The sequence below is a fragment of the Equus asinus genome, chromosome 2, assembly GCF_041296235.1.
Source record: "Equus asinus isolate D_3611 breed Donkey chromosome 2, EquAss-T2T_v2, whole genome shotgun sequence".
Classification (NCBI taxonomy): domain Eukaryota; kingdom Metazoa; phylum Chordata; class Mammalia; order Perissodactyla; family Equidae; genus Equus; species Equus asinus.
This window is the reverse complement of record NC_091791.1, coordinates 193,078,735-193,100,962: the sequence shown is the minus strand read 5'-3', so window position 1 is coordinate 193,100,962 and position 22,228 is coordinate 193,078,735. Positions and strand designations below refer to the sequence as shown.

At 47.0% G+C, this 22,228-nt stretch overlaps 1 protein-coding gene and 1 long non-coding RNA gene across 6 annotated transcripts in view; one reads left to right on the top strand and one right to left on the bottom strand.

The window, feature by feature from the left end:
* The window catches only part of FRMD6 (FERM domain containing 6), a 203,662-nt gene that overhangs the window by 177,549 nt on the left and 3,885 nt on the right, over positions 1 to 22,228 (bottom strand). The gene's annotated exons all lie outside the window — the stretch shown is intronic.
* The window catches only part of LOC123283148 (uncharacterized), a 52,150-nt gene continuing 41,937 nt past the window's right edge, over positions 12,016 to 22,228 (top strand). For both annotated transcript variants that reach the window (XR_006523701.2, XR_011501605.1), the window contains exon 1: positions 12,016 to 12,626. This is a non-coding gene — a long non-coding RNA (uncharacterized lncRNA). The remainder of the gene's footprint in view (positions 12,627 to 22,228) is intronic.

Sequence of the window (22,228 nt, the reverse complement as noted above, 5' to 3'; positions counted from 1 at the left end):
TAAGATTTTATTTTTTTCCTTTTTCTCCCCAAAGCCCCCCGGTACGTAGTTGTATATTCTTCGTTGTGGGTCCTTCTAGTTGTGGCATGTGGGACGCTGCCTCAGCGTGGTTTGATGAGCAGTGCCATGTCCGCGCCCAGGATTCGAACGAACGAAACACCGGGCCGCCTGCAGCGGAGCGCTCGAACTTAACCACTCGGCCACAGGGCCAGCCCCTTATAAGAATCCATTTTTGATTTGATGAGTGGTCCTGGATAATCAGTATGAGGCGTGTTTAAGCCACTTTTGAAATTCTATTACATAACAAGTCTAAGGAACAGCTAAATTAAGAACGTCATCTTTTCACTTTATATTTCCACAGATGAGTTATTTAAATGACCTTTAATCCTGGTATATTTAAAATAACTACTGCATTTAAAAGTACTCATTCTATGCTCCACACTGTCGGTGTGTTAAAGGAACACCGCCCAGAGGAAGCCCTATGTAAACAAGCAGGCTTAAACCAGAGGCAACCAAAAAGACGATTTGCTCAGAGATAAGCATTGATTGTAAATAAATATCACTTCTGCTCTTTCCAAATTTGCCTCGGTAAGTTAAAGTACAGAAACAGAACTTTAGGGGTGCAATAAGACCTGCTCATTTCACAATATGCATCGAGTGCCCACACGCCAGTCACAGTGGCAGGAGCCCAGGGTAGAAGGTGGGTGAGTCGTGGGTCTCTATCCTGGACTAGCTGGTCTCTGAGCAGAGTCTTGGTGTCTTCCATAGAATAGATATGAGACCTGGCCCCACGATGTGTTCCGTCACAGCAGGAACAGCAGCAGACAGGGCCAAGGCTGGGACCTGCGTCTACACGAGTGCACAGTGCGATCTGATGAAGGTGGCGTCCCTGGCAGACTGACCACCACACCACGGCCTCTCTTCTGGGAAAATTCATAATTTCAACACAGTCAACGTCTTCTCTTCTTCTTTTGGCTGAGTTAAGACCTACTTCTTGGCTAAGGTCTTTTCTTTCTTTTTTGAATTTAAGTTTCTTACCCTGCCCACTGCTATCAACAAATCAATGCTTCTCTTCCACGAGTTTAAATAAAAATGATTCCAGTCCTTGTTTTTAAGGCTATATATTCTCTATTGGAACATAAGAGACATAAATGTGTAAATGTTTCCTAAAGATTTAAGTGCACTGTGCTTCATATTCTCTGAGACATACCACAGTATGACCATTGAAAGAATATGTAGATAACACTTCTTCCAGTGGATGTACTCCAATCTCACTCAACCTCTTTACAGTCCACTGTACTAACAACACTTACTTCACCTCAACTGTACGTAATATAAATACTTTAACACTCAGTTCTACTTTAGTACATTTATGCACGTCCTTTCAAGGTGTCAGTCTTAAAAATCAACCTTATGGAACTACAACTTACATATAAGAAAACACACTTGTACTGGGGTACAGATTCACCAAATGTAGACATCTGTGCACCCACCCCCACAGTCAAATGTAGGACATTCCTGGGACCCCAACAAGCCCCCTCACATCCCTTTGTAATGCCATCCTCCTCACCCCCGGCCCCAGACAACCACCCATCTGCTTTCTGTTACCACAGATTAGATTCGTCTTTTTTGGTAACATAGAGTGTGCATTCCTTTGTGTCTATGTTTTTTGATCAGCATAATGTTTCTGAGATTAACCATGCTGTTGCACATATGAATAGTTCACTCCATTTAAATCCTGAATTTAATTCCACCGCATGGATATAGCGCACTTTGTATATTCACTTACCTCTTGAGAGACATGGGTTGCTTCTAGTTTGGGCCTATTAAGAATAAAGCTGCTGTGAACATTCATGTACAAATAGTAGTGCAGACATGTATTTTCATTTATGTTGAGTAAAATACCTAAGAGTGGAATTGTTGGGTCATAGAGTACTATTTGATTAATTTTATACGAAACTGCCAGCTCTTTTCCAGAGCGGTTGCACCATTTTACATTCCATCAGCAGTGCACGAGAGCACTAGTTGCTCCACAGCTTTTCTAATTTTAGCCATTCCAGTGAGTGTATAGTGGTATTTCATTGTGGTATACAATTTGTATCTCCCTGATGACTAATGAGGTTGAATGCTTTTTCTTATGTTTATTGGCCACTCATATATTTTCTTTGGTGAAGTATTTTGTTCAAACCTCTTGCCCCCCCCCCCTTTATTTCTGGTGAAGAAGATTGGCCCTGAGCTAACATCTGTTGCTGATCTTCCTCTTTTTGCTTGAGGAAGACTAGCCCTGAGCTAACATCTGTGCCCATCTTCCTCTATTTTATGTGAGACGCTGCCACAGCATGCAGTGTGTAGGTCCGCACCCGGGATCCAAACCCATGAACCCTGAGCTGTAGAGGTGGAGCACGTGAACTTTACTATGCCACCAGGCCAGCCCCTCCTGCCCGTTTTTAAATTAGGTGTTTGTCTTTTTATTATTTTGTTATAAAAGTTCTCCATATACCTGGAGACAAATCCTCTGACAGACATCTGTGTTGCAAACATTCTTCCGATTGTGTGGTTGCCTCTTCATTTTCTCAGCGCCATCCTTCAAAGCAGAGGAGTTTTTGACAACACCACTCCTCAGGACAGAGGGGGCACATGTGTTTACAAACACGACTTGTTGATGGGTGAAGTGAACGTCTCTCAGATACAGACCAGGCAACTCACATGCCTGCTCCACAGTGACTGGTGATGGACCTGTGGCAGCGTCCTAGGGCTGATCAAGCACAAGTCTGTCCGTGATGTCTCCCCCCAAATTTTGTGCTACCAGGAGTTTCTGCCTCAGTGACCACCTTCATTCCTTTCCTTTTTCTCCAACACCTCTCCTCCACAGAAAGCCTTCTTCACTACACAGGATGAGTCAGAAATGAGGACAAACTATTTCTTTGCAGTGTTAAGGGTCAACTGACCTCCTCGTTGCATGGGAAAAGTAATTTAAAAGCTGGGTTTGTTCCAGATTTCAGGAAGAACAGAAATCTCTGCTACACTGACTTGGAAAACCCAAGCTTCCCCTCAGCTCAGAAAGTCAGAACCCAGTGAGTCTGTCCTTTCTTCCAGGGAAACCAGTGGCCTATATTTTATGCATTGCTACAGCAAATCTTCATTAAAACGTACCATATTCCAAGCTTAGTGTTAGAAATGCAAGAAAATATCTAGAGTACAAAGTATCAAATCTTTTAGGTTATTGTTAGTGAAACTGTGAGCATCCTGAGGACAACAATCTTCTTTATCTCCTGTGCTCAGTGCTGGCACACAGGCACTTAGGAGATGTGGCTAACGTATGAATGATCACATGCTCATGTGCACGCATGCAGTGTCAGATAGACGTGGGTACTGTATGAATTGCCATGGATGGTAGTCTACATGGAAGCCTACATGTCTCTTTCCCTGGATTTTTAAACAATATCCCTTTGTTGTGTCATGAGATGAGATGAATCATCCTTCGTTCAGTGTATCTTTGGTACATCCTGCATAGTATTAAAGAAAACTCAATTTCCAAATAAAGCTTTGACACAACGCTTCATCTAACTCCATGGGGATGATCCCCTGGGAAGCTGTGACTCTGTGAACCCTCAAATTCCTTTTTCTATACAAATCCTATTTTATAAGGAGTTGACTGAAACATGCTGAGATGATTTTTTTCTCTTACACAGATGAAATTTCCTTGTTTTTTTTTATGTTATACTGGTCCAGGAGGAACTCCTTAGCTTAGACACGTCTCTTTAGGAATTTTATTGCCTCGCTATGCTTGGAGGGACAATGGGGCTTGACAGTCGTAGACAGAAACTTGGGAGGAAGGATCATAGAGCTCCTCATCACCCCTATTCAGGCCTCCAAGGAGCAAAGTGAGGCAGTCCTGTCCGTGAGCTATCACGTCAGGATGCACTGGAGACCTGGCGTGCATCTGGAGAAGAGTCTTCAGTCGCAAGTACAGCCCTGACTCTGAAACAACCATGGCTTGACATTGATCTTGCGGCAGGACTACATTTCAGGCCACTGCTTTGCAGAAGATGGAAGGTGTGCTTCTGCCTCAACAACAATGGTGGTAATTGCACGCTTTCTAATTGGGTCCTAAGGAAGAAAAACTCAACTTTGTACGGGAGCAGGGCTGGGTAATTGAACATTCCCACCAACAGTTGAGAGCTATGACTGAGAAAAATTAAATTAATCTCTCTTTCTCAAATAGCTATACTTCTACATTCTTATTGGCCTCTATAACAGCTCATGAAGGATAAACAGCTCTCATTATTAATGCTTCATTACGAATTTTTATATCTGTGTGACAAGTGGTGCATTCTTTGCACAGCATGAAGCACTTGGAGCCTTGATTCCAGCTGGTCTAGATTGGAAAACTCATTACTGCTCCTCGCCCCACTGCCAGCAAACTCCTCAAGGGAGAGAGACAGCCTCGGATGTGTGGAAACAGTCACAGAGCATTGGTCAACTTTCATAAATAAGCCATTGGAAAATGTAATTTAGAGGGAGGAGTACATCAATTACAGATTCTTTCCTTAATTGTCCCTGTTATTATTTACTAGTTTCAAATTTTAAGCATTTTTCATAACAAAAATAATAATTAAAGTATGCAACACAGCTCATCATGCAGTCTTTCGGAACACAACATCCTTCTGTAATGACAAAGGGGATTGCAAATGACATTACAATTTGGAGGCAAAATTACAAGATCCTTCTTGGTTAGGCAAGTGATAGCCATCTTAACCAAGCTCTAGATTGGTTACCATCTCTTGACTCAACGATTGGCATCAGGTTGAAATAGACAAGGAAGACACGGAATTGTTTCCAGTGGAGAAGATTAAAACACATCATAAATACATTTATCTTCCTCTGCCCAGGGACTCTCTATCCCATAATACCATTTGTATAATGGGTTACTTTTTTCCCTTTTGAATGTTAAATTTGGAACATTTTATTCTAAGTGCCATCAAAAAATAAACACACGGAGTTCTAAGCCCACAGCTTTTCAAATTTATCTGAGACTGAGACTTGGGAAGCACATGCATTTTCTCATTTTTCATACACGCCCAAGATGACAGGGTTGTGAATATAGACAAAGGAAGTTAGTATTTCGCCTCCTCTAGCCCACTCTCCACCACACACACACACACACACACACACACACCCACACATCTTCACTCTGCTCCTTTCTGCCGGCATCCAGAGGGGCCATTCTGTCTGTGTGCTGGCTCCAGACTGCCAGTTCCTCACTGTCTCTGACATCTACTCCCCAGCCGTGTTCCCCAGTGGGCACTCTAATCCAGCATGCCTGCACTATGTCCTCCTACTGGTCCCAGTTTGGTTGCCTGGATGGCAAAGAGCTAACTTCAAAACCAGTCCCTGCACATGGAGAATCTATTATTCAACCCAAGTGGAACAGATTCTGCTTTTAAGAGGGTGTCTTGGGATTCATAATAGCTGGGTTTAGTCCTTAGAGATTCAAGGCACAAGGCTGACCAGCGGGCAGACCTCTGGCAGGAGAAGCTTCCATGTTCTCCCACACACCACGTGGGACTTTCCCCTCTCCCAGAACAGGCCTGCACAGGGCTGGGAGGTGAAGTTAAGATGCACAGCAGCCAGTCTCTCCTGATGGTTAGGAGTGGAGATCAGCACAGTGACCCCCAGAGGGATAGAAAGTCCTTGTCCCAGCCTGCAGGCCCTTTGCGTTACAATAGTAGCTACTTTGCAGCATCCCAGCCTCCTAATGGTTAAAGCTTCTGCTTTTGTAAAGCTCTCACATTCTGTTGTATTAGCAGCTGGCTTTTCCTCAGATTCAATCTGCATTGGCTAGGCTCTAGGTAAAGGGATTCTACGCTATTTAACGGTAAAAACTCAGACTCCCTGAGGGTTTTCCTCAACAAGCTCTTCAAGCAGCCAGTGGACCGGTCTCCGTGGAAACATCAGTAGCAGCTCAGCTACTCTGTCTCCTGATGACCATCTCTCTGCACCATTGATGCCTGTTCCAAGCGGTTGGTGTCCTGACTAGAGGTGGACACTGGACACCGACTATGAGCAAGGAGACGCAAATCTGTCATCAAGGGGCAAGACGGGCGGTGGGAGGCAGGCCCAGGCGGGAGGCAGGCCCGGGGACAGTGGAGGTCCTTCCAGCCAAGACACTGTCCAGGGAGCATGGAAAGATCCCACAGCCTTCCAACAAATGGGGGCACCACCTGTTCTAGGACGGGGGCCCAACAGGCAGGCGGAGCCTAGCCATGAGGAATTGGGGCAGCAGATATGCTGCAGTTCGGGCAGTTAAGTAGTGGTGCATCAGCAGGTGGAAAAGAGCCCCTGCTGGTGGGCAAATGGACTAGGTGGAGATGAGCAAGTCCGAGTGGTAGAAGGGGCCTAAGGTACGTCCCAGAAGCAGGGACAAGGCAGAGTGAAGACCTGGGTTACGGAAATAGAGTGGGGTACAGTGCCTTGTAATTTGGGAGCAAGGGGCAGAGCTTCGTTGTCAGAACTGGACCACTGAAGGAAGGGACTGAATGAGGGGGAGTGTGGGGTGTGGGCTTATTTCTACCTGGTGACAAATAAAAACGACAAGCAATAGGATATTGGAGAATATGAGGAAGCCATTCAGTGTAAACCTAATTCGGTTCTAGGATGAGGGTGGGGACACCACCATGGTTGAACCAGAGGGTCAGGGACTCAGGGTATATGGGAAAACTCTGCTAGTGGATGACAGGAGACAAAACAGGTTAAAAGAAAACAAAGCAGTACCCTCTACCTTCTCTATCTATCTTGCATCTCATATTGTTTCCTCTCTCTTCTTGTCACCCTAGTCTTAATAACTGTTCTTATTAATATTTTATCTTTAAAACTGTCGAGAGAAATCACTTTTGAAGAATGTGCTGGGTTGGGGAGAGCTTTGAGAATTATTCCCCTCTCTCTGCCCAGCTACATTCTGCTTGGGAGGTCTGTTGTCGGTACTGGCTGCACCCAGGGTAAAACGAGCAGGGAGAGACATGTGGGGGAGGCAATCTAAGAGCCCAGAGAGGGTAACAGGGACATTGTACCACTCAGGGAGCACCATCCACGTGCCAGGCACAAGACAGGACACGAGCACACATTACCTAATCGAATCCTGGCAAGGCAAGAATCATTCTTCCCACAGACACAAAGAACGCCACGGAGCCTCAGACGGGCTGTGTTGCTTTCCTGATATCCCTCAGGTGCTTGGTGTGCCATCAGCCTCAGCTCCCCAACCTGGGAGCTGGCAAGCCTCAACGCCTCTTGCCTCCAATAGGATTGAGGAGGAGAGACAGGCCTCAGAGGGGGAGATGCCAGGCCAGATGTGAATGAATGGGAAGGCAGCGGATGAACAAAAGGGTGGCAATATAGAACTTCAGCCAGGCTGAGCCCAGGTCAAACATCAAACTATTTTAACTAACTGGCACCCAGACCTGACTCTGGGTCATCAGAGAAGCTCCCAATGACAGGTAAATCCTCCTTCATCTAAAAATGTAGATTCAGGAAGTAGCCAAGAACATTGAGTAACAGTACCAGGTTCCCTCGGGACATAAGAACTTTTGCCTGAGCCTCTGCCATCCAGACTTTATGTCGTAAACCAAAGCAGCCATTACAAGGCAGGCCGAGGCAGGGTGTTCTTTGTAGGTGTTTCATATTTGACAGAACTGGGGATTTGGGATGAGAGGAATGGCCAAAGGAATCGGTGCCTCAGAATTCTCTGATTAGTAATGATACCGGCTCAACACAAGGTTGACATAAGGGAAGCCCTATTGTAGAAAAGAGACCATGTTGTAACTTTGAATGACCTCTGATTAACTAACCCAGACATGCTCTGTAGATTTTATGGCCCCTCCCAGCTGCTATGAGTTGATAACTTTGTTCTCTGCGTTTCCTAGGAATATGATGACTCCAGGGCAGAGAGTCCATGCTGATGGCCATCATCAATGACAACTGAAAGATCAGGGTTTAGGGCGTTGCTCTGGTCTCTGAGGCATCTCCAGTAAAACAAAAGACTATCAGGAACTGAGACCAGATTCTGCCCCTACCTGGAGATCAGATGGAGGGCCAACTGAGATTAGGTCTGTTTTTCAGGGACCATTAAAATTTGGGTTGTCTATACTTCCTAACCATCTGGTCCGATACTTGACTATAAAATATGCCTTTAGATGTTGTTCAAAACTGTTGAGCAAGATAGAAAAATGCTAATAATGCAAAATGTCAACCTGAAGCTGGGAACAAGAGAATATTTCCAAGAGAGTGCTAAATGGTTTCATTCCTCTAACCCAGACCTACGCCCTGATTCAGCAGGAAGCAGCTAGATTGGTTGTCACCCCAAATCCCTCAAGAATGAGGAATGACCAAAGAATATGGGGACTGAAACTAGCAAACAGTTAGCCATTGATGATTAAGTAGCTGTAGCTAAAGGTTTTTTCTCTTTTGCAATTACTGATTACAGCTTTAGCTGTTTAACCCACCCATTGTTAACTGGGCTTTTTGGGCAATATGCTATCTGACCCCCATTAGTTTCCGATAGATAACATCTCCCTGGAACCTGGGTCACCATGGTAATGGGTGTGTGAGCTGTTTTTCAGGAATTAGAACCCCTTGTCCACTCCAGGCTGGTTGAGACCACCAACCTATCAACTGGGCCCACGGAGATGTCCGATAGGCAACCTTTTGACACGGATGCCAAAAACTCCACCCTCAGATCATGCTAACGCCACCATTTTGTGAACATGGGTCCTTTAAAGAGGCATGAAGTCTGACTATGCTTGCACAGATCAATGACCTCACCTCTCCTCGCCTCCAATCACCTATCTCCACATTTCAGACCACCTTGCCTCCTATCCCATAAATACCCCTGAGTCCCTATTTTCAGGGAAGCAGATTTGAGACTCATGCTCTCGCTTCCTCAGATGGCTGCCTTGTGATTAAACTCTCTTGCTGCTGCAATCTCGTCCTCTTGGTGTTCAGCCTTTCAGGCGATGGGCAAAAATGAACCTGGGCTGGGTAACAATAATTTATGTGACATTTTCTCAAAAGAGGTGGCAGCCACCTAATGTGCCAGCTGATAGGGATGGCTCCTCTTTTCTCGGGGAATCAGAACATCCAGCCCGTTTTGGTCATTGGGACCAAACCTTCAGTCAAGTCTGTTCTCCACAAGGAGTAGGTCAGGAGAGTGTGCCAGTTCAGGGAAAGCTGGAAGCTTTTTAAAATGCAGAGTCCCAGGCCCACAGAGTCAGGAGGTTCTTCAGGTGATTCTGATACAGATGCTCCCAGGGGAACACTCTGGGAGAGCCTAGCATAGACCACGTCCCCTTACTGTGTCTGCTGGACTGAGCTGGATTGGACACACCTGGTTTTCAGAGAGTGCAAGGAGAAAGACTCTGGCTTGCCCTCGAGCAGCCCCTTCATATACACACCAATGCCCAGTGCTGGGACAGGGGAGGCCCCCAAGGTGTGCAATGGTCATCACCACCATGATCAACCCCAGGAGACATTGTGGCAGCAGGAAAGGAGCCCCCTCAGTGCCAGCCACCATCGCCTCACTGCCAAGCACCAGTCCCTCATCTCTTCCATTCTAGTCACAGGACCAGAGCTGGGCAGGTTCCAGAATGAGGAACCAAAGAGGGGACATAAAAGCTGCTCTTTCTCCCAATTTCTCTCCTCCATGGCTACTAGAATCCACCAACTTGTGCTGCATCCTGAAGACTTTAGTTCTTTTTATGCATCTCAAAAAAAATGAAATATTATGCCAACTCTCAGGAGGTTGTGACTTCTTCCGTGGGCCAGCTTTAAGGACAAGGAACTGCTGAGGCAGAAAATTCCCCAGTGGCAGGCTTGATGGATGGTATGACGTTGTCTCCCAGGGACACAGTGATTTGCAGCAGCATTTCAGCAACCCAAAATAAACCATCACTCTGCACAAGCGGGCACAGGCTCATCATAGTCTACCCGCTTCATCATATTCTGGCAGCAGAGCTTCCCAGACTCTGGGTTAACCCCTTTCACTTTGGCCCAAAAATCTGGAGCAGGAACGTGGGAAGGATCACATGATAATTGCTCTTTGGATGAGCACCTTTCATCTGAGGATCTCCAAGTGCTTTATAAATGTTAATTAAATTGCCGTAACACTTTAGGATGCATAATTATCCACCACCTCCAGCTCCAGGCCAACCCTTAAAAGAAGAGGAACTTGAAGGACAGCATGGCTGAGCTTATCATGGAGGCAAACCCCAAATTCAGTGTTCTTTATTTCTAGGCTCACATTGAAGAGGACAGAAACGATGGAAGGGATAATGTGACTCCCATGCACATGTACACTGTGAAGTGCTAGCAGTGGAAGAGAAGAATAAAATGTGTATTTTGAATTCGTCGTTTAATTATAAGAACTACTATATTAATCCTAGCTTTTAACCAATCTTTTCCCTCCCAAGAAACTTCTTCCTGTGTCAATGTTTCTGTCTACAAAATGGTGCCATAATGGGGTTCCATAACCTCCCACATTACTCTACCGTGAGCACTGACGGCTTGCCAGGTGGTGTGTTCTACAGCGAGGAGAGGTACCACATTGCCCTGTAACAACAGCACGCCCTCACAGTCTGGAACAGATCACCCCAAGGCATCACCCAACCTGAGGGACTTCCATGATCAAAGCTGTTGTCCATGTTATCAAAATCTCCTTCCTCTTCACGTGAGTTCGAGCTACCAGCTTGTGTGGTACCATCTTGGCTGAGTCAGTCACAGTCCTTTTTGGAAAGCTGGTACTAAAACCACCACCAAGGTTATAAGTAAAAAACTGTAGTTTAGACCAAAAGTTGTTGGTGACTCTAAAATCTGTCTCTGCCTCTGCTCTTTTTGAGGAACATCAGTTTCTCATTTAATACATCTAACTGGAAGTAGCCACCTGGGGGTAGGCTGGAAAGTAGCGAGTCCACCTGGAGGGACCCGGCACAGTCACGGGGGAAAAAGCAGATAAGTTAACAGTCTTTGCCAAGCAGCCTCCAGGCTCACTCTGGGCCGGGGGCCATGGAAACAGGAGATCCAGACACAGCTTCAAGTGGACCCAAGCAGAGAGGGGCACATGCACGGAAAGGTTAGAGACGATCCTGTCTCTGCAAAGGCCTACAGGGAAATGGGGAGCTAAAGAAGGCAGCAAAGACGGGGCCTTCAGGAGTTGGCCACGGATGTTACATCCTGAGGAGAGCAGATTCCTAAGTGCTGGATGAGGAGACCAATTACCTGGCATGTTGGATGGACTGGGGACACGTGACATAACATGTTTACGTCCTGAGATTTCTGATAAGGTTTACAAAAAGAATAATGTCAGCTGCTGTGGTATGTCAACAATAACTGTTTCTTCAGAGCTCTCTTCTACGAGACAAGTGAGGAACATCCACGAAGGATGCCACTGGCTAGAGCAAAAATCTGTAGACATAAAACATTCTCGGATTTCTTTTAGAAATCATTAACTATACTACAGGAAAAAACAGAGAAACAAGTTCATGGAACAAAAAAATATAAGTCATGGGAATACTGGGAGTTGAGGAGAAACAGCCACACAAAGAAAGGCACAAACACTCATTGTTCAACATGGAGCAGTTCACCACGTGCTTTCTCCGCCATCTTGCTCTGAGGAACTGGATGTGTTAGGAGCAGAAGGAAAACAAGCAACCTGCCGCAGTGGGCAAGCTGGTGAACTGGGCCTGGACTAGCAGAACAGGTCTGAATCCCAGCCCGTGACACGCTAGCCATGCGCCCTGGGCCAGTGCCCTGCCTCCTGAAGCCTCAGCTCCTTCCTGGGGTTGCTGGGAGGGAGCAATGAGACCTGCACACAAAAAGTTCAGTGCAGAGCCTGGGCACTGCAGAGCACACTCAGCAAATGTCCCTGCACGTGGCAGCCTCCCGACATGGCCACGAGACCGACGAAACGCACACTGATGCACCCGACAGAAATGCTCTCTCCCAAAATGGCCCCTCTGGGCGCTGTGCCTGACTCTAGCCTTGCTTGCTGTTTACACAAAAGAATTCTGGACAGTTTCCCTGGGGAATATCCTCAGGGCTTATTTAAAATATACACACATACGCGTGCTGTTACCAGTGGTAAATCTTGGTCCTTTTAGAGTGATTTTTTCCATTTGGAATTTGTCATTTGGAGCCACATCTGATGAAGATGGAACATAATCATGAAGGGACAAAATTAAAGTCCCAAGGTTCATTCTCTGTGTCCACCTTGTAAACCACCCCCACAGGCAATTCCACATGAGCCTTGAGGAGACTCTGGGAAGAACGGTGGACCGTGACATTAAGTGCTTGACTTCTTGAGCTCATCACTGAAGGATGTCCCTCGTCTAAGCTTGACTTTTTTAGTATGATTTTTTTAACATGAAAGTCTCATTCTTTCATTGTCATACTTGGTTTCTTGACCTCTATTCACTTTTGAGACAGGGAATGCTGGGAAGGCGAGAAGGAGGAAAAGTCCAAGGCAGAAGGAGGAGGCGAGAGAAGAGAGAAAGGCCGATGGTGAAAGGTCAAGTCGAGGCAGAGAAAACCAAACCAGCCTAGAGACCTCAAAGAGAAAGCAACCTCGCAGGCAAGAGATGGTAATTATACTCTGCTTTTTGGGACATAACTCATACTGCTTTTGTGTTGTGAAATGGGAGAGTGCTTAGAGTAGGCAGCTATAAACTTTCCAGTCAAGATTACATCTTTTTTTCCTCTGCTCTGAGAAAACGTGTTTAGTGAAATGCCTTAGCCTCTGAAAAATCGAACCTTCTTTAGAACACTGTTTTATGCTTTCCTTCCTGTTTGGACCATCATTCACCCTGTTTGTGTCCTTGCTCTTGTCTCCTCGGGGCTCAGGGACAAGCAGGGGCTTGCAGAGGAGGACGTGTGGGAAAGGAAGAGAGCAGGCAGAGCTCCTCTGTGAATCAGGCGATTGGCAGAAGGTATCAAAGAGGCTTCTTCCCCTGTTCACAAGGCAGATTTTCTTCTGAAGCTGGCGGGGCTCCCAGACAATTTGCTCTGGGGACAGACTGGCTGAACTGCTGCCAGTGCCGCCTCTGGGGCCTCTGGATGGATGAGTCCAGGCGCAGCGGGCAGGGAGCACTAAGAGGCAGGGGTGGGGGAGGCCACAGCACAGCACCAGGCAAGGCTGGCTTGGGTCATGCACAAGAGGTGCAGCCGCAGGCACGAACGGCTGGATGCTCTCCCATCCACGCATTGCCCAGGCCTTCTGGCCATGGGAACAGCCACAGGAAGGGCTGAGGGGCTGCAGAGGGAGCCACTGGCTCCAGCATCTGAGCGGGAGGAGCCTGAGTGGTCACATGGTAGGGGAAGGAGGAGCGAATGATGATGGGGGCCCCTGGGCCAGCCAAGGGCTCAGGCTGCTTCAGGCAGCACAGAGCAGCTCGGAGGGCAGAGTAACCTGTCTCCAGCACAGTGAAAACAGTGTCTCTTGACTTCCTGCCTGGCCCAGGGGTCTGCCCAAGCTGCCCTGTCATACTGGGGACCACCAATCCCGAGGGAAATGTCGCTGTCACATTCCCCAGATCCTGCCTTCAGCAGTGTCACCACAGCAAGGCCCAGCCCAGCCCCTTCAGCTTCCCTGGGTGGTGTTTTCAACAAACACTTGCTCTGGAGTGCTTCTAATGGGGCGGAAATCAGCAGGCATTCTGTGAACTACAGTGTGTTGGTGGGGAGGGAGAGGGGAGAGGACGGTGGTCAACCTGCCGGCTAAGTTTTAGCTCAGCTAGACCTGGACTCCTGATAGGGAGATCTTTTAAAATTATTTTCCTCTCACAGAATTTTGAAAAGGTCTATGGGCATGAATTATTCAGGGTCACTAGCTGATTTAGCCCCCAGTGTCTTCCAGATGTCCCGGGGGATTCTTGGCCAGCTTGGACACTAACAGAAGAGGCATAGCACACATTTGCTTTCTGTTGCCTTAAGTGTTCAGCAGCCAGGCTGCCGGAGGCTGCTAGGAAGCTGGTAATTGGCAGTGAGGGTCAGCCTTGGGCCTGCTGCCGTCTGCTTTCTCTGTCCTTTTTCCTAATGGAACAGTCTTACTGGGTGTGGGTGTGTGTGGGGGGGTGTGTGTTTCATTATATAGCTTCTTCCTGATCATTGCAAGAAATTCAGAAAATACAGAAAAATGTAAAGAACAGCTCCAGCTGAGAATAAGCACAGCTGACATGACAGGACACACTCCCTACGATTTCTTCTGTGACGTTTTGAAGGGAGATGACAGCATGCGTTTTTTTTTTCCACTTCACAATAGATCACAAATATTACCCTTCCACATTAATAAGAACAGATCCATACCGTCGTTTTTAACGACTGTTTAATAGTCCAGGAGGAAAATGGGCTGTGGTTATTTAATCTGTTGCCTGTAGTTAGGAACTTCAGATGCCACTGGGTTATTGCTGACAGAAACCAGGATCTTCGTAAAAACATCACTGGATCCTGCCAGATCATTCCCTTAAGATGAATGATTCAAAATGGAATTGCTCGGTTGAGTCCCATCATCTTTTTAAAGGCTCTGATGCATTCTGTCAAAATCTTCCGACAGCAAACCTCTACCAACATCCCGCCCTTCCAGCATTCAGCAAAACTGCCATTTTCCTCCCCCCTCGACACTGGGTGCTATGCGTCTTTTTCACCTTTTCCAGTCTGATGGCTGTAATGCTATCGCTCACGGCTCTTCTGATTTGGTGTTCAGTGCTTCCTCTTCTCTCTGGCACCTTGTGTCATCTCTTGGACCTCTTTTTCCACCAGCATCCCCCTCACTCGACAGTAAGCGTTAATGGAGCCCTTCCTGTGTGGCACTGTGAAGAAGCTGAGAGTGGCAAGGAGTCAGGCAGTCGGCACGTGGAGCACAGCAATGATGAGATAAAATGTTCAGGGCTGGTGGCTGGGACAGTGAAATGGGGGAGAAGTCCAAGAAAACTTGGAGCAGAGAAGGTGTGAGTTTGGGCAAAAAAGAAGACAAGATGGATTCAGTTTTCTTTTTTCTTCTCCCGAAAGCCCCCCTGTACATAGTTGTATATTCTAGTTGTAGGTCCTTCTGGTTGTGCCATGTGGGACTCCGCCTCAGCATGGCTTGATGAGTGGTGCCATCTCCGCACCCAGGATCCGAACTGGTGAAAGCCTGAGCTGCCAAAGCAGAGCGCCTGAACTTAACCACTTGGCCACAGGGCTGGCCCCTGGATTCAGTTTTGAACATGCTACATTTAGGATGCCTGTTGGACTGTAGATGGACATACCCAAAAGGAAACTGTCAATATGAATTTGGAAGTCTGGAGCCACAGATTTGGGAGTCACTGGCACTCCGGATCCACATTCTGACTGCCAGGAGCCCTCCTTATCCCACCCAGGCCTGACATCCTGGATCCTGATCTTCCTCCTCATCCCTGACCACTGAGCCCCTTTAGCCCCTTCTCTCAGAGGTGCCTGGTCTGTCATGAGAAAGAACAGATCTAAGGTAGCCAGCTCAAATAAAAATTTGAAAAATAAGCTAGTTTATAGTGCAAATGATAAGCATTTTTTTTTTAAAAAAAGCATATTTTTTAAAAACACAAAGAAATGACTCCTTATTGGTGTGGCAAATGAGTGGGAGACACGTGGGGACAAAAAGCCTATCTGAGCTCTCTCAAGCCACACCAGTAAAGCACTATCCGCCTACCTCGGGGTAGGGCCTCTGGTCCCTGGAGATCCGAGCGAAAGGCACTGTCAGCGCTGGAGGAGGCTTCACACCTGGGTCTACCTTGAGAGAGAGCGCCCGCATCCTGAGACCTGCTCTGGGTGGGGGAAGCCAGGACCTGAGGAGGAACCAGGCGCGCCATTCCCTGGTGGCTTCTCTGCTACGAATTCAACAGCTCAACTAAAAGGACAGGTAGCTGCCGTCTAAATTTAAATAGAAACATGATAAAAAACAATCTGGGTAATTTTAGCCTACTCTGTTCTCTTCAGCATCCTAACATATCTTCATCTAGAAAAACAAAAAGTGCTTCTGAGAGTCGTGCTGGGATGGAAATGTGAGTGCCAGTTCTCAGCTTCATTTTTCAGCAGCTGGCATTCCACGAAAACCTTACTCTGACCCCACTAGAAATTGCTGTTTTTTCTTTTAATCCGATCTACTTTTCTCATTGGCTCCCTTCGAACCCTCTTCCTCTGGTTCATCAAATCAAAGATGCCTACTGCTGTCCGGTAACACAGCTCTGCTGGGCCCAGAAACCAGGCGGGGACTATCAATGACACACGGGGCCTCGAAACAGTCCCATTCCATTTCGTGCACCCCAGGAATGCGTCTGCAGTGGAGGCACCTCAATTACTAAAACCAACATGCAAAAGAACAAAATATCTATTGCAGTCTTAAGGACCTGACTAGCAAAAGATAACTTAATTAAAAACAGCATTTTGCTCCATAAGTATCACTTTAGCAGGCTGCATGGTTTCTTCTTTGCAAATATGGATATAATCAGCTACAAGTCAAAAAATTAAAGGCTTCTTCAATAAACTAGGAATCGGAGGCATACAAAGACGGCACAGAGAACACACCCCCCATCCCATGTGCTTGGCCAGGGAGCTGACAACGCAGACTGTGGGTGTGAGGTCTCCCATAGCAAGCTGGAATTACACAGGACTTGCCACAGCTATGGCTCTAGAGGTCCCCACGAGAAATGCAGCACCCCAAATGAGGAAGCAAGGCAGGAGGAACAGGGCATGAGAGCCTGAATTCCCATTTCCAATGTCCCATTCAGTACATGCGTGATTCTCAGCCCAAATGGTGAGGGTTTCTGAGCAGCGGAGGAGGAGGGAGCTCTATGGAGTGCCAGCTTCCTTAATGACAAGCCGCCCTGAGAGGCGGGGAAGTTTGCTCTAAGTATTCACAGCAAACCCCCTGTGACATCAAAGATCCACACAGCCTCCTAACTAGGCCAACACTTGGGACTGCCGACACTCGGAACAGAATCAGCCCGGAACAGCTCCCTCCACCGGTCAGTGTGGGCTTCCGGCCCAGTGCTTAGGTGTGTGACTCAACCCACCCACGCATGCACAGCATCTTCTGCAGCCTCCATGTGTCTGTCACCTCACAAATCTCCTCCCTCTGCTAACTGATGACCATTAATTACCTGGGCCTTTCTGTGTTCACACAAACAAAAACTACCCCACACGTGCCGAGTGGCACAGCTGCCGCTTGGTTCAGAGCTGCTCCCCCACAGGGAGCACCACTTCACTGCCACCTTAGTTGCGTCTTTGCCGGTTCCCCCATCAACTGCCAAAACTCAAAACTGATAAAACTCCTTCAAGTGCAACCCCAGCAACATTGGGGTAGACTTTGAGAGACACAATTGTGATGGGAGCTGCTCCTTTTTCTCTCCCTGCAAATCTGGCACCCTCACAATGCGTAAACCTTGATGTGGCAGCAGCAGGACCAGAGTGACTGTGTTCTGCTGGGACCTGTGAGCCCACCACGAGGGAGTCGGGAGCCCTGCCCCCGTCTTCTGAGATGCGGCACGTTCTCTGGCCAGTGTGCAGGGCCACTAGCCATTAGTTCCACAACACATCAGAATATTTTCAATTGAACAAGCTCCGTCCAGATATGAGAACTGAGTGAGACAGACCAGGAAAACGTGCCCCGCTACATATCTGGCCCGACTGGGAAAGCTGGTCGACAGAGAAAAGGCAGGGATCCAGAGGGAGAGTTTATACAGAAAACCCAAAGGACCAACACCTGAAGAGACCACACAGACTCTGGCCGCTGCCCTGCTGTCTTCTGCACCCACTTCTGTTTCCCTCCCCTTCACTGCCCCTCCTGCCTGAGAGTAGACAGGTGTGGGATGGTGGCTGCAGCATAGCCCTCGGAGCCAGCTGCCCAGCTCAGGCCCTGGTTCCACCTCTTGTTTGCTGTGTGACCTTGGGCCGTTTACTGGTCTCTCTGTGCTTCATTTCCTCATCTGTAAAATGGACTGACAGGAGGATTAAAGGAGATAATTGAAGCTTTCTGCACAATGTCTGACACATAACAAGCACTAAACCAATGTTAGTCCATTTCTTCTATAGAGGACACCTGACATTCTATCAAAACCACAGAACTTTTAAGACAAAACGTGGAGAGGGCAATGGGGCCACTCGCACCTCAGCCTCGCTTCCCTCCCTTTCTCTTGTCTGTTAGTGAGCAACCCAGCAGCCACTTTTCACGCGAGAGAAAGCCACGAGCTCAGCGTCAGGGCTGAGAGTCACGGCATCTACTGAAGGAGAACAAGGATCTCTGGAAGAGAAGGAGCTCCCCGACACCAACGCTGCCTGGGGCCGAGCTGGGCCTCCACGTGGAACCAGCTGCAGCGGAATCGCACATCACACGTCTGCCTGGAAACCAGCACAGGTGCTCCACTCTGTTCCTTGTGAGACCATGACTAGAGCAAGCAGGGAGGGTCTTTCCAAACCTAAAGTAAAAGCAGGTGTGGGACTGAAACCCAGGCTCTGCCTGTGGGGCTCCAGGCAGACGAAGAGCCGCAGTGAGGGGTTACAAAGTGCTCCACGTGCAGCCATCCCGTGTAATCCATAAGGACCAGGCCTCCCAGGACCCGGGCCTATGCAGCTTCCTCCCACATGGGCTCTGGACTTGGTCAAGTGCTTCCTTTGGCCAATGGGGTCAGCAAATGTGAGATCTACTGACGCTTGATAAGGGCCAGCACATTGGGGTTCGCACACTTCGAACCCTGCCACCACCACATGGGAAAGTCTGCCCTCCTCAAGGATGAAAGATCCCACGGAGAGAGAGGCCCAGATGCCCCAGCCCAGCCCCTAATCTATCTTCCAGCTGAAGGTAGCGTATGAATAAGCCTCGGTCATACCAGCAATCAAAGTAGCCAGTCAACTAACAGAATCATGAGAAATAGTAAACTGCTGTTAAGTAATAAAGTTCTGGAGTTTTGTTATTCTGCAGTGAATAACTAAAACAGAAATTGGTGAGTAGGGTGCTGCCAAACAAAAACTGAAAACATGTGGCCTTGGCTTTGGGACCAGATGGCGGGCAGAGGCTGGAGGCAGCGAGGGAACTGTTTTGGAGACTAGGAAGAGGGCAACCCATGTTGATGAGACAATCAGCAAAACTGTCATCTGGAGTAATCCGTGAGGTGGAAAATAGATGTAGTAAATTTGTGGGTCTGGCTAAAGAGATTTCTAGGCAGAATGCTAAAAGCACCAATGGATATTTTAGCTTTGCTTAATAAGGTACTGGAAGAGAGAGGGATGGGTTAAAGCATGAACCAGTGAGTCTGCAAGGAGAATTTAGAGGAAATAAGGAGAGCCCAGGACTTGCTGGGTTGGAAAGTAATGTTCCTCATTTCCACTCCCTCCAGCTGGCAAAGGATTCCCAAAGTAAGAAATGGTCCCAGGGTAAAGATTAATCAAGGATGCGAGTGTAAGATGCTTTATTAAGACCTCTAAAGAATTTAGGAAGTGCTCAGTAGATCCTCTCAAGTGGACACAAAAGGGCCTCTGTTCATAAAAGCCTAATCCTAAAACAGCTCTGAGTAGTCTAGGCTGGGCTGCCCAATGTGCTAGGTAGCCACTAGCCACATGTTGCTATTGGGCACCACACAGGCGGCTAGTCCAACCGAGATGCACTACAAGCGTAAAGTACACACTGGATTTCAAAAACTTGTATAAAAAATGTAAAAATATCTTAATAATTTTTATATTGATTACATGTTGAAATGATGATTGGATATATTGGGGATAGACAAAATATATTACTAAAATTATTTTCACATGTTTCTTTTTATTATCATTTAAATTGTGGCTCTCAGAATTTTTAAAAATATATATGCGGTTCACATTTGCGGCTGACATTATATTTCTATCGGACAGCACTAGTGTAGAGAGAGGTCTGTCCCAAAAAGAACTATGGATGTAGATTTTGTTTAATGGAGTGAACGATAATAAGATACATAGAAAACCCATACAATTTTTAAAGGAATTACATCAGTTTAAAATGACAGGAAGTCTCTGGGCCAAATTTCTACAGGCAGGAAGCCAGCTGAGAAAGCTACTTAGATGCAAACACAGGCCACTTCTTTTCAAAAAGAAAAGACATCTCACAAGGTGGAACCAAGAATGCAGATGGTTGATTCAAGAGCAGAACCAGACCCCAATCTAGGAACCCTGTCTGCTGGCTTCAGAGAACCTGACAATGTAGGCGAGACAGATCTCAGAATTGCTATGGGTCAATTACTGCTATTGCCCCCTATTACTCTGTTTCTAAATGAGGTTATCTATTGGGGTTACCCTGTCCTTGTTTCGATGTTGTATGTAGGCAGTGTGGTTTAGTTTGTCAGAAGAATTTAGAGGAAATAAACAGAGCCCAGGACTTGCTAGACTGGAGGCAAACCCCATCTATGTCTGGACCAGATGCAGGCTACAAGATCACAGACCTGGAGCTAAATGTGGTTCTTGGGCGAGACTTTAGGGTCCTGGAAGGGGTGAGTGGACTTTGCATATGGGAGAATGTAAATAATTGTGGTCAGAGGGTAGACTTGATGAGTTAAAAACGACCACACAAGACTTACAATTCCTCTCATTAAGAGGTAGAGCTTATTTTACCCATCCTGTGAATCCGGGCTGGCCTGTTTACTTGCTTTGTCCAACAGAATGTGGCAGAAGTGATGTTATGCAACTTCCAAGCCAGGACCTCGAGAGGCCTCACGGCTTCTGTTCTTGTCCACTTAGTACTCTTAGAGCACCACACTGTGCTAAAGCCCACAGTGAGAGGCCGTGTGGAGAGTCCCAGCCATCCCAGCTATGCCATCCATTCCTATTGGAGGCCCCATACATAAGTGACAGGTGTGTCATTTCATTGACAATGACCTGTCGTCTATGAAACAAAAGTATGTCAGAAACATAAAGGAGGGTATACGTAAGTGAACACATATTGCTAAGATCAATATTTGGAAGATCTAAACTGACACAAAAAGATTTCTGTTTATTTGGATCCTAGGAGTTAAGTTTTTTCATGTGAACACCATTTTCCTAGGAAGTCAGCTGACTCTGAGATGAGTTGGAAACTATCAAGCCTTAAAAGGAGCTGATTTCCATTAACCCAAGCAGCAACCTCTGAGTCTTGGTTTTCTCATCCACCAAATCAGTGCCATGTACCTAAGTTCCAGGACTGTGAAGATTAAATGGGATGAAGCATCTGAGCATTCTGTCTACTGGGAGGGGGTTCACAATCAAGGTGACCTGGGGAGGCAGCATGGAATAAGGGAAGCAACCTGGGCTTTGAACTCTGCCCACACTGACATTCCACACCACACTGCACAGCTTAACTTCTTCTAAACTTCAGCTCCTTCAACTGTAAAGTGGGCCTTTCCACTTTGCCAGGTTCTCTCCGGATTAAATGCTGTATCATATGTAAAGAAGCTAGCAGAGTATCCCACACATAGTAGGTGCTCAATTAATATTAGTCTTCTCATTTTTTGTTGTCTCAAACCTCCAACTCTTTCATTCTCTTCAAATAAAATGCAAAACAAAGGAAACTCTTTGAAACTAGAAATAAGCAAGTTAAGGCCACATTTCAAAGAGGTGATGCTTCACTAATCTACCGCTGAGTCACACAATAAAAGCCATTCCTAAGGAGTCTGAGGGGTGGGATCTAAATGCAAAGCTCAAGTTAAGCAACGGGCCATCCAATGGTCTTGGTGAGGGGCAGATCTGAGCCCCGCCCTGGCTCTCTAGACTTGGGCACAAGATGCACATCACACAAGAGTTTGCCTGTAGGTTGAAAACAGGAAGAATTTCAAGATATGAGAGTACCCTCGGAAATGACCCTAGGACATGACTTGTGAATCATGGAGCCCAAGGATAATCAGCCTGGAGGCTTCCCAAACTCTTCCCGAGAGTCATTTCAGGTACGAGGAGTGGTAACTGATAAAACAGAAACCACCCCTAAAGGAGAACTCTTCTCGGTTCCAAGTCAGCTCTGGGGACACATCAGCTGAAAGTCAGGGAGGAAAAGGAACAGGATGGATCTCCCTGACTCCTCTTCAGGCTGGACTCTTGTCTCCAAAACACCAGCGTGGTGGAAGCAGAACACGTGCTCCTTTAGAATTAAAGTCAGCCTCAGATAGCAAAGAAAGAACAGGATGGATCTCCCTGACTCCTCTTCAGGCTGGACTCTTGTCTCCAAAACACCAGCGCGGTG